We start from the raw sequence: 12,549 nt of genomic DNA on the forward strand, positions 1-12,549 counted from the left end.
AGACAAAAGGCCGTTGGTTCTGCTCCACATGATGATTTGTGAAGACAGAATATCACCCGCTTCCGTTGATGATTATATAGTTCTATCCATCTGTCTGCCACTGGAGGTTGTGAGAGTGAGATACAGCTCACACCGTCTTCATAAACAAAAGTAGACTGTGCTGTCAGTAGTCAGACACGCCAACTAATTGGAGCTGTCGACAGACACAATATTCTGTGTCAACAGCTCTGGTAACAGTTTGAAACAGCAATGATATGTTGGGTGATGGTGAGGATGACACATATGTCTCTAATAGCATGCTAGAAATCTGACATAACTAGAAAAGAATTACTAAAATGTAATTCCCAGCCCCTAGTTCTGCTGTTAAGACTTACCAATCGGCCCAGCGAGGAAAGAGATGCCTGTGTGTGTTCGTATGACTCTGCTTGTACTTGTACGCATCTTCTTCCCTATCGCTTCGCATGCTGACAGCTTAATTTGATGCTCATAGTGCCTAACTTAAAAACTAAGCTTTCAACTGAATTTCAAGGAATTTACCACAATTCCTGTACAAATTTAAAACTTGATGGAGAAAGCTTTTCCAGTACTTCCTTATGAACTAGAAACAAACTAAACCAGGTCAAATAGCAGCCATGTTAAACAGACAGTTGTTACTACAGCTATGCAGAAAAGAAGAGAGCTACCTAACTGAGAAGTAGTTTGATGGACTCATCTAAAAGGTAAATTTTCTTCTGTTCTTGACAAGATTAGGGAATATTCTTAATTTTAAAGTTAAGACCAGGAATAAGTATTTGCAAGATTAAGGCCTCAGTTTCTCCTTAGCAGCAGATGAGAAAACCCTTCTCCATCATCACTTCTTTTGGACTTGAAAACAGAAAAAGTTAACCAATAAAGTACTGGAGAAGAGAGAAAAACTGATGTTTGCTTTGCTCTACTCACTCATCCACTTAGCTTACACACTTATCTAACTCCCCCCTTGCCAGATGTAACACAACATTGGGCAGATGAGGTTAAAAAGCAGCAAGTAATATAATAGCCTATGCCAATACAGCATATTATTTTTTCCTCCAAAGAAATAAAGAAATATTATGCAACTCTGATAGATAAAATGCAGCCATCTCTAGAGCTTTAAGACCACCAAGTCCTTACAAATGGACACTCAGCAGCAGTTCTGGCATCTCATCTCAAGACAGTAAAACTCCAGCGCACGCTTCACATCAGCTTTGCATTGCAGAAGGACCAAGCTGGCACACTCTCGGTTTGAATACTCCCCTTGAAATCTGATAAGGCCAGACAAGTGCAATCATGAAGCCACACCTCCTTCCTTAGGGTACAGCAAAACACACAGGCTGACTCTTGGATAATTTGCAGTCATATCCAAGACAAACTAAGTGCAGAGAAGTGTCAAATGTGCCCAGCCAGGTATGGCAACATCAAGTTTTGAGGCAACAACCAACCTTGCCTCAGAGAGTTCCATTCTTCTACTATATCCTGAAGCCTGAGACCTGGTGGTCATTACAATGCAAATACTAAATGGGTATCCCTTTTGCTGATGCATGTGGCCCCACTGTAGCCAGTATTTCAACAGCAAGGCCTGAAAGACTTCTCATCTCAGAGAAGGAAGAAGATGGAACAAGGTGGGAAAGCCACATGAGTACTTGGATAAATCCTTCTGCAAAGCTCCTGGAAACAAGATTTGTGGAGTAGGTGGCAAGTCCACAACTTTGCAAACTGCAGTGATCCCCACGTGGAAGAGACAACCTAGATCTCAGAACATCACTTTCCCAGATCTTCATGGTCAACTGCAACAGTACAGCTCTGCTCTGAGTGGAGGTTGTCAGCACCCACATGGGGGTTTGATCTCATTAACCAACAGCCTAACGCTGAGGACAACCAGTCCACCCCATTAGCTGCCCTGGCAGCTTCCTGTCAAACTCAGAGGGCCTGAGCCGAAGGAAGCAGATTGGAAAAGACGTGCCCAGAGGGCAGGAAGTGCGAAGCATTATTAAGGAACATGCAGTGACAATAGCTGAGGTTACAGAGGAAGAGCCTAGTCTTGTTTGCTGCATAAATCTCTGTATTATCTCTTGCTACTTGACCTGCTGGGGCAGCCAGCGGCGCTGGGAGCATGGCGTGCCGACCTGAGCTGGCTGCTTCCAGCCAGGAGAGGGCACACAAGTCAGTTCGCTGCAAGGCATCTGCTTTGCAACCATTTACTCTTCCCATCTTCATGGCTGTTTCTTTGCACTGATACCCCTTGTTTACCAGCCGGACTGGCTGTGCTCAAAATCACAGTGAAAAAGTGCCTAACTGAAGAGATAAGCCAATAACGGCTACTACCAAAGCCATGAAACTAGAAAAAAATTGTCTAAATATTTTAGGAGGAAGAATTTTTTTAAACCAAAAGTGTGAAAAAATAAAATCAAGCAATATCATTTTAGCCAAGGACCAAGTTGGTACCCAAGAAATGTGTATAAATAGTGTGTCAGCCATTTACTGTGAGTGTGACTCTAACAGCTGGGCTGTTTGCATGAGATGCAAATTTGAAGCCATTCAGGGAAGGAAGAATGAAAGCTTTGGCACTTGCCAGGCAAACACTAACAGGTTTGGGAAAAGGGCCAGCAAAAGACAAACCATACAAAAAGGTGGGTGGCCAGATTTAGGGCAAGGAATAGCTGGACAAAATACCTCAAATGATCCAGCTCGAGGCAAACAGGGGACACTTCAAAAGTTTTACTTTTCAATTCCAAAACGTAAGCAAAAGACCTTACAGCAATCACTACACTACTGGAGACACAGAAGTGTTCACAGCCCACAAACACTAACATTCATCTTGCATTACACTTATCCATGCCTACTGTGTCTGGCTCTGAGTCATCACTAGTCACAAGGACAACTCTATTAGTTGCCATGTTCCAAAGTTAGTGAAAAAATACTTACAAAGTTTCTGCCCCCAGAGATCAGTTGAAGGAGTTTAGGAAAGGTCAGGCTGCTTACAGCTTTAAGCTAAACAAAAAAGTGGAATTTGAAATGATGCTTACAACAGACCCCGTAACTTGTGAGTAAAGAACGAGGGATATTTCAGGTTTCTGTCCTCCTGCTACATCTGTAAAGCACTCAGATCTTTATGTTTCTGTCTACAGATATGTAAGGCAAAATTACACTGTACCTGATTTGTTGGGGTTTTTTTTTTTGTTTGGGTTTGAGTGTTGGGGTTTTGTTTGTTTGTATGCAATGAACCGAATCAAGACAGAATCAACAGCCTCTCTTGGTAAATCACATGCATTTGTTTCACCAAAACAAGCCAGGGTCTAATATATTTGAAGACGAGTTCATTATTAAATCTTCTGGTGCCTTTTCATGCTGCTTAGACTTGCTGCCTTATACCACATTGGTACTTAATAATTATTCTAGCTGCCTACAAAGCCTTTTCACCACACCTTGTGTGGCACATTACAGACAGCTTGGATTTTTCAGGTACAAATTGCTAAACAATTACTGATGAGAGAAAGGTCATAATAATAGGTTACAGAAGCCTTTGCAGCCTGCCTTTACTTCATGGCCATTTATAAAGAACCATTTCATCCCATTGTTATAATGATGAGAAGGAAGTAGTTTAAGGTAGTTATAGACAAGCAAACAAAAGGTAGGAGAGCAGTGCTGTATAACTTCTACTTTCACTTCCTGCCTACTCCATTACTTCTGGCATTATGGGAGAAATAACATGATTGGAATGACCTAAAGGTTATAACGGGTGGGCAAGGTTTACCTTGTCGAAAGCAGTGTGAGCACTGTTGGCTAAACCTTTTTGAAAGCTGAAAGTGGTGCCGTTTAACAAAAATACTAAGCTGTCATTGGAAAAAGTACATTACTTAGAAATAGTACTTCTTCGTGGGCTTTCTTATCTCTATTTTCCTCCTCCCTTAAATGTTTCTTCCTTTTTTTTTTTTTTTCCTTTTTTTTCCCCCCTTTTTGGGGGAAAAAGCACAAAGATGAAATCTCTCTGAAAAGTTAAAAAAGTGGAGGACAGATTTTGCACTGGTAGAAACTCCATTAACTTCATATGAATATCACTGGCTTTAAAATGGCAAGATCAAAATCCAAACGGTCCAATCTACAACATTCTGAATCGAGCAGAAAGACTTCATTGGGAACAGCATGGATGCAATCATTTTTACCACCCCTAATTTTTGTATGTGTCTCTGTGAGATGGTTTCCTCAATATTTGAGGTACAGAATCTGATCCCCCGAAATCAAGAAATTTCTAGTTCAGTTTAAGTACACAGAAAATTCGAGGTCACTGAATAAACATCTGCCTTTGGGATGTTTATTTATGGGAAAATTCAGGACAATTTGATTGACTAGGAAGAAGTGACCTTGAGCACAGCCAACAGAGTCATAATAGAAGCAACAAAGCAGAATTTTGATGCTTTCAGCAAAAAGGGGAAGGCTCCCTCAGCCTTGCTTCTGAATTACTAAAAGTTATACAAGTTACGAAAGAACCTAGTACTGATGGCAATGGACCAATACTTCTCAACACTGTCACCCACATTCAAACATTACAAGATCTTTGTTCAACGTCAGCCCAGTACTCAGGAGCCAAGTCCACTTGATAGACAAGTAATACCGTAAGTAAAGCGCAAGGCATGACCTGCATCTCCATCAGGACATGTCATGGGCTTCCTCTTTTCAGGGAAACTTCTTGTTTCACCCTGCAGAAATTGCCCAAAACACCACCTTCCATTTATTTCCCATTGATTTATATGGCACTAGGCCCTAATTCATCTAAACTTCAGTTTTCCTTCCTGCAAAATACAAATTAGGACACGAATTTACCAACTGAAAGAAAACTGACCCTTGGACCACCCACATGCCCCTCCTGTATTTGTGTCTAAGCCTACCCAAGGTGCAAAATGGACACAGAGGCCAGCCAGGCAGATGTGTGTCCCAAAATACTTTGAGCCTGCATCACATGCTCAGCATAAATCAGACAAGGCTGGCCAAGCTTTTATACTGCATGGTGAAACCTCTCTTACTGCAAGGAACTAGAAAAGATGTACAGAGCCAGACTGCAGCCCATGAATCCACAACGTACACACAGTCACACGTCCTGCAGCTCTCAGCTCCAGACCACAGAGCTACACCTCCCCAAAAAGCCCATGAGAGGAAATTTTGTTACTTCTACAGTTCTAGCTTTAGAACAGATAGAATTGTATTCCTTTCTTCATCAAACTGAACACAGAGCAAAAGTATTTCACCATAGATTATTTTTACACCAGCAAGTCCAGAAAACAAGCAAGCCCTGACTTTCAGCAGCTTTCTATTTATTGCTGTCCAAAATTTAATCTAAAATTTAGCTAAATTGCTAGTCAGCCATTAGTTTATTTTTGGCCAAAGGTTAGTTAAAAAGTAAAAACAAACAACTCTGTAAAACAATTTAAATGCATCAAAGTTTATATCCCACATTATGTAGTAAATCCTGTTCTCCTTCAGGAATCCAGCCAGTCAAACTTTTGTTCCCTTGGCCAGTTGCTGGCATAATAGCCTCTCCTTTGTTTCATCGTGACTTGATTACTATAATTATTTGCTCGCTAGACTTCCAGCTCCTGCTCTGATTGTGGGAAGTAGAGAATACAACTGCAAGACTACATGCTGCATCTAAGTATTTCCATCACATTACCCCTATATCCCCATATTAAGAGAGCTCCATTGCTTCCCAATGCAGCTGCGGCCTGATTTTTTAGATCTTCCTACTAATTTACAAGGCTTTACATTGGAAGCCTCAGATAAATCTTTTGCTGCTCCACGTCTGAAGAGTCTTAGGGCTGTACTTGTACATGCTTTTGTCTCCCCCATAGTGTTTTAGACCCTGAACTTGTTTAGCCTTACTCACATGAGCAGGTTTACAGACTTCAATGGGACTACTTACATGAGTAAGAAGTACTCATATGAGTAGATATTTGCAGGCTCAGACCCTAAGTGACTTGGAGAGCTTTACTATTATTCACTTCTTGAAAAGCACTTGCAAAGAAACAAGAGAGGACTTACCGTATTTATTCAGAGTTATTATATATTCACCATGTCTTCTTCTTAAGCCCTCTTTGTTCTTGAGTACATGTACTCTATCTACAGTAGTGATGCACAATATTTCTCCCAGGGGATTTTAACATGCAAAAATAGGGGGGAGCTGACACGTTGGAGGTTTTGTGTTGTTCTGTTTTGTTTCTTCCTATGAGAATTTGTAGATATCAGTTTGAGATAGAGAAGATTTTGTTATGACTGCTACTGCAGCAGCACTAACAAGCTTGTGACAGGGAGTAGGGCTCCATTGCATAAAAGTATGCCTCGCACACCTCACAACAAGCCATCTCCTGCCCCTAAACAGTTAAAGCTGCAATTTCATCACCATTTAAATTGAACACTGTCATTTTCCTCTTAAAACACTTGTTTCCTTCATGCATTTTCAGCTATGAGGACAATCAGTTCTGCCATCAGACTTACAACACCCAGGTCTCGAGTGGCTCATTTTTATTAAAGTTCATATTTCCCACCTATATGATACATACAACCAGGCAGACACATTTTTCATATAATGAGAGATGATCTCTTCTCTGGAAGACTGGTATTGCTTGGGAGAAAGAGAGGCAAAGCAAAAGGCTGCATTGTTCTGTACCCTGCCATGCTAAGAAGTTGCCCTTGCTGGGAGTGCTGGATATGTCACAAGAAATGTGCAAACTGGGCTCACTGAACACCCCAGACCTTTTCAAATAAATTAAATGTCTTTTCCAGCAGAATACAATGGAAATGTACAGATAGATCGTTAAAAACTAGAGGCTTTCGGAGACTCTCAGTAGTGATTTTTTCTTTCCGAAGACACCAGAGGAGATGACAGACTTGATCCTTTGCAGTGCAGAGTGCTACCGAGCACCCTCTATTACTGCAGATGCGGTGGAGAAAGTGGGGGCATTCAGTGCTGTGAGAACTGCTCGTCACCTTGCAGTGTTGTAACCTCTCAGAAAAATCTTACATTCCTCATACAGCAAAAGCTGTCTCTCAGTTCAGAGTGCTGCTGCCTCCGAGATAGAAACTCATGAATTTGTTTCCGCTGGAGATTTCTGTAATTTCCTAGTAACACCAGTTCAGCAACCCATGGATTTGCAATGTGTTGACAAAAGTGCAGCCCGTACTGTTTTCCATCAGGATGAGCTGCACTCGAGCTAGCATTGAGTCTCCACAGCACATCTGGTTTGAGTGCAAGAAACAACCTGAATATACAAGGGTGAAAGTCCCAAAAAAAGAGGCATGATGTATGGGTGTGGTGGAAACCTGCTACAGTTTTCTTCTGCCTACCCCAACTTCCCATCAGACAGAAGGTAGAGATTTTTCTTTTCCCATAAAAAGACTCCAATGAAGCAAAGAAAGCCTGACAGGAAGAGGACACAGCACAAGGCAATGACCCAGAGTTGGCATGGGGAGGAAGGGAGGTGAGGTTGCTTGGTTTCAAACAGCTCTAGTCCTGGGCTACTTTGCATGCTCTCACCTGTGTGCTTAAATATTAGCAAGCTACCAAAATAAAAACCCACCAAAAACCAGCCCAGCTCCACACTGCTGTTTGCCTGTCATCACATACTTCTTGCCTTGCTTTGAGTAGGCAAACCTACTGGAGGGACTACAGCAGGCAAGGAAAAGGCACAGACAATATGAGCGCAACACATTTCTACTGGTATTGATCCTTGCCAAAGCATGAACTAGCCCAAAACATGGTGATTAATGTCTTGGGTCTAGCCATCTTTCAGTACATTCTGCACTGCATAGACCTTTCTCCACTTTAAACTAGATCACAAACCCTGGAAACTTTTGCTGGCTGAAAGAGAGAAATAAAGCTTGCTACCATGGCTTTTTTAAAGTTCTCAAAGCTGTAGTAGTAAATGGATTTTCCTTTAAGAAACTCTGGCATGCCACTGTCTTGTGTCAGTTTTCATGGGTCACCATGAAAACAAGATGGGTGGCATGAAATTAAGAGTTTCTGTTAAGCTTGCAAGCTCTGAAATCCTGTAAGTCTGAGAGATGGCAACTTTCTTCACTTTCCTAACTCATGCTTCTAAACCACAATAGATTGCTGCACTTAAAAATACCCCCATTACCCTGCCATTCTCAAGGGAAAGAAAATGCCTTCTGAACCATCTCACCTGGCAACTGGATTTAGGAAAGAAGCAAAATTAACACTTAATAGCAAACTTGCTATAATTAGACTGAATCAAAAGAGTTATCATTTAAGATTCTTACAGTTAAATTCAAATGATGTGTGCTACCACTAAAGCTTAAACAGGAAAGATAAATGGAGATGCCAGTACAGTGCTAACAAAAACCAAACATACACATTCAAGTATTTTCTTTTTAAAATTCCCATTCTGCTAATTAAATATTTTATCATACACTTTCCAGTGTTCACAGTTTATATTCTCTGCTCACCTATCATATTTGTGCTAGTTTGAAGCTAGCTAGAATATTTTGATGAGAAGTAGATTAGAGGCTGTGAAAACAATGGTGATGTCTACTGCACAAACAAGAACACAAACATAGATAACTCAGTTGCTCTCTGACTCGGGCTGCATGCACTTCTCTCTCCAAACTGCCATCTGTGTAACTAATTCGTCTGCTTCCTAACTCCCTGGCCAATTCTCCAAACTCACCTTGAACATAAGACAAAGTCTGGGATAAGGTAGAGGGGTGGAAAGGAGGTGGAAGGGTGGTTGGGAGCCCTTCCTGGGGACTCTGGTTTCTGGGAGAGGTGCTGTGGTTCTGTATTCCTTTTTAACTACAGCTGTATAGATTGTAAATACTGCTAAGCTGTAAATATAAAGCTTCATTCTAATTCCCAGCTTGGCTGAGTCTAGTCTGGGTGATTCATAAGAGGTGGGGGGTGGGTAACACCCAAACCAACACAATATTCCAGTAATAAAATTGTTATTAACAACAAGAAAATACTAATGTTATTCTGAGGTCATGAAATATAATCTACTCTAATAATAGTTAATAATCTATTAGAGGTGATAAATTAGGCTGATAATAAGAATATCAACACCCACATATTAATTTCAAAATTCCTCCCTCAAACTCTCTTGGAGATCTGAGTATTTTTTCTGCCAACGTAGGAGCAGCAAAATGGTTCTGTGTACTGTAACTTTTAGATCAATGCTAGCATTTCTTAGAGTGCAGATTTTTACCCTATAGTATTTTTAATATTCAGAAACTGCATTTTTTTTTACTCTCAGTCTCCTTTTTTTTCCCCCTTTTAAGAGATGCCTCAAATCTGTGGTGCTTTATTTTAGATGCTTTAATTCACTCAAATCACATCACACTGCAGATGTAGCATGTCATTAAAGATAAGACCTGGAATGACACAGAATGACCATACAATAATGAAGCTCATGCAACAAGAGAAATGGTAACGCTTCTGTGAACCCAGGGCAAGTATTTTGCAGGACTAGTCATGGAGATTCAGACTTTTTAATGGAAATGAAGGCATATTTGGTGCAGTAACTCCAGCCACCTGCACATGCTTTTTGACTGCTCAAAACCCTTGCATTTTAACCAAAACACCTCAGAGAAAGAGACTTAATCTTATTAAAAGTAACCATAGTGGCTACGCACGCCAGTGTGAACTACATTGAATTCACTTGTGGATAATCAAAACAGTGCTGAGAAATTGTCTCCATTATAATTTTCTAATCAGAAGTGCTGTGCTTGCACAGTTGAAAAATTCTGGGGAAACATTTAAATTTAACAGGGGAAATTTAAAAAAAAAATACACCACTAATTTTTTTTCCCTAGGTACAATGCTTCTGTTAATCTCCCTATTTATTAAAATGACAGAAGTCTTCCAGAGGAGAGAAGAAACAGGAAGAAGCAAGAAGTGCAGTCTGCCAGAAACAATTTCCCTGGGTTTCCAGTGCCCCTTATCATTCTGCTTCCTTGCCTCTCTACCCTCTCCAGCTTTGCAAAATTCAAAATGGGACAGTGGCCTCCAGAAAGTCAGCCAAAGACATGCTCTTGCTATTTGCTCTCCTGAAAACTGGATTCACCAAGCAACTCCCCGCCAGCCACTCACATACACAACTACACATGTAAAACTAAAGCCTTTTTTTTACCTACAAAGATTTCATTCTGATTCATCACATAAGCTATCTCAGAACCTTGACTATTTTCCATAGGAAAATATGTCCAATTCCCAACCAGTTTAAGGCAGAAAGCTGCCAGCTCTTCTGAAGTTGAACGCCAGATTTAGGAAATGCAGACAGTGTGTGAAATTCACTCCAGTGCTGGAAGCATTTCAGAGGACTGTCCAGCATCTTCTGCTCTGTAAAACAGTGGGAGATCCACAGCACCAGACCTCCCTTGATTGCTCTTTGCTCCCCAGCTCATCAGCAGCTGGCAGACTGCATCACAGAGCAAAGGAGCAGGACTGGAGCAAGGAGCTGGTTGAGTAAGAGCTGTTAGGATCTGGTAGCCACAAAACTAAATAATTACCTTTCACTGACTAAAGTTAGCTTGTGCATCAGTGCATCCCAGTGGACCTACGTGCATAACACAGACCCACCAAATTCCACATACATCTTTCACAAGAAGCACTTAAGTCATCTAAGCGAGCTCTGAGTCTCACACACAACTTGACCTATCTGTTACTGCGCTTTGAATATTCCATTTGTCACTGACACAGCAATAACAGACAGGTAAGATGCAGCACATTCTTCTATATAATTACTTGAAAATCAAAACACAGGGCCAGGACTAAGCTGTCCTCTAAACACATCCAAGTATTGGATTAGGTGGTAAAACAAGAACCACACTTTCAGTAACTATGGAGCATGTGTGAACAAGCAGCTACATTCCCATGACTCTGAGTGATGGAGGTTTTACCACTTCCTTTCACTCTGTAATTTCATATTTTAAACATGAGGAAAAGTAGACCTCAAATACAAAGCACTTGCTTTTAAGTAAATCCTACCTTATTTAAATGGCTTCTACTCAACTTTGTCATGTAACAGACTGCCATTTGCAGTGGTAGGTTGAGAAGACCGACTACGCCTTTAAGTCCAGTAAGCATCCAAGTTGTCAGTGATTATTCTGCTGTTCTGCATCACTTATGTTACTGACCAACTGCTCCAACAGCAGAAATAAGTCATTTCAGAAATCAGACACAGTTTGCTGCCATTAAGCTGCTTTCAAATCTCCATGGGAATGAAGGAGGCCACATAAATGTAAAATATCATTATAGATCACAAATTTGGTATCTTACATATGTTACATTTCACTATTGAGGTGCAGGACTACACTTGTAGTCTGGTATAGGACTACACTTGTAGAACTGGTCTAAAGGACCAGTTCTGTGTTTGGTTATTCCAAATGCATGCCCACCATATACTAAAAGCAACTGAATTAGAGCAAAGTACCAATGAAGTTACAAAAAAACCCACCCCAAACCAACAACACAAATAATAACCAACAAACAAAAAACCCCAACATGTTGCAAATGGGAATTTGAGACCCTGAAGCAAATGACAAATCAACTCCTACATGGTATATATTGGCCTAACTCCACTGTGATTAGTGTAGACAATTTACACCAGCTGCCAATTTGCTCCTGGAAAATTAAGGACAGAAACCTAAACATATTCTGGAAATCTTGGCATTGTCAGGCTAAATATGTACACATGCCTGATTCTTTTCTCTCATCCAGTAGAGGATGCAGCTTGTTAAGACTTTTTCCAGCAAAATATATATGTTTAATTTATGTGATTAATTTCTGTGTTAATGAAGGTTGAAGGCTCGAGAAGGCTGAATACATGTATTTATCCAGGGGCTAGATAAAAATTGCTGCTCAACTAGCCAGCCCGACCCTAATACGGAAAGCTCCAGCCTTATTCAGGGTGAGAGGACAATTAAATTTTTATGCTCATTTAATCCTGTGCCCTCTCAGAGCAAAGGCTGACCACTGTGCCAAATTTTTCCAAATGTTTGCTGTTACATAACCTTGACGAACCTACTAAACTCAATTTGTGCAGGGCCTGTTGACAAAATTCTGATACCAACGATGTTCTGATGCTCTCTGGGGTTAAATCATAGATTTAGAGGTTAAAGGAGAAGAGCAGAGCAGCACTTTTAAACCAACACTTTTTTAGCTCCTACCTGCAGCAACTAAATTAATATTACTCTATATATCTAGTCAACAAATTGCTTCTATATGAAAGGCTTTATAAAGCCTGTCTGCTTTTGAAGCGCTATGTGAAAGGCTGGTAACATTTTGTTCTGATACTCAGAAAAATTGATTCAATCAGTTAGATAATTTTGATTTTATTTTTTCTGTTTTCATGCTCCAATCTTGTCACCTGGTTGCTTCCTCTAGGATAGATTTGTTTAGGGGAGCTGCATTGTATTATTGTCTGTGCTTTTGCGGTTTAGTGTAGAGTTAGTTTACCTTATTACTGTTATGTTCTTCAAGAGAGATTCATTTAAGTGTGACCTAGTCTATTATTCTAGGTGCCTCTT

At 40.6% G+C, this 12,549-nt stretch overlaps 1 long non-coding RNA gene across 3 annotated transcripts in view; it reads right to left on the reverse strand.

Annotated features, from left to right (window-relative positions):
- The window catches only part of LOC135187133 (uncharacterized), a 268,750-nt gene that overhangs the window by 162,904 nt on the left and 93,297 nt on the right, over window positions 1–12,549 (reverse strand). The gene's annotated exons all lie outside the window — the stretch shown is intronic.

This window comes from Pogoniulus pusillus, chromosome 26 (assembly GCF_015220805.1).
Source record: "Pogoniulus pusillus isolate bPogPus1 chromosome 26, bPogPus1.pri, whole genome shotgun sequence".
Classification (NCBI taxonomy): domain Eukaryota; kingdom Metazoa; phylum Chordata; class Aves; order Piciformes; family Lybiidae; genus Pogoniulus; species Pogoniulus pusillus.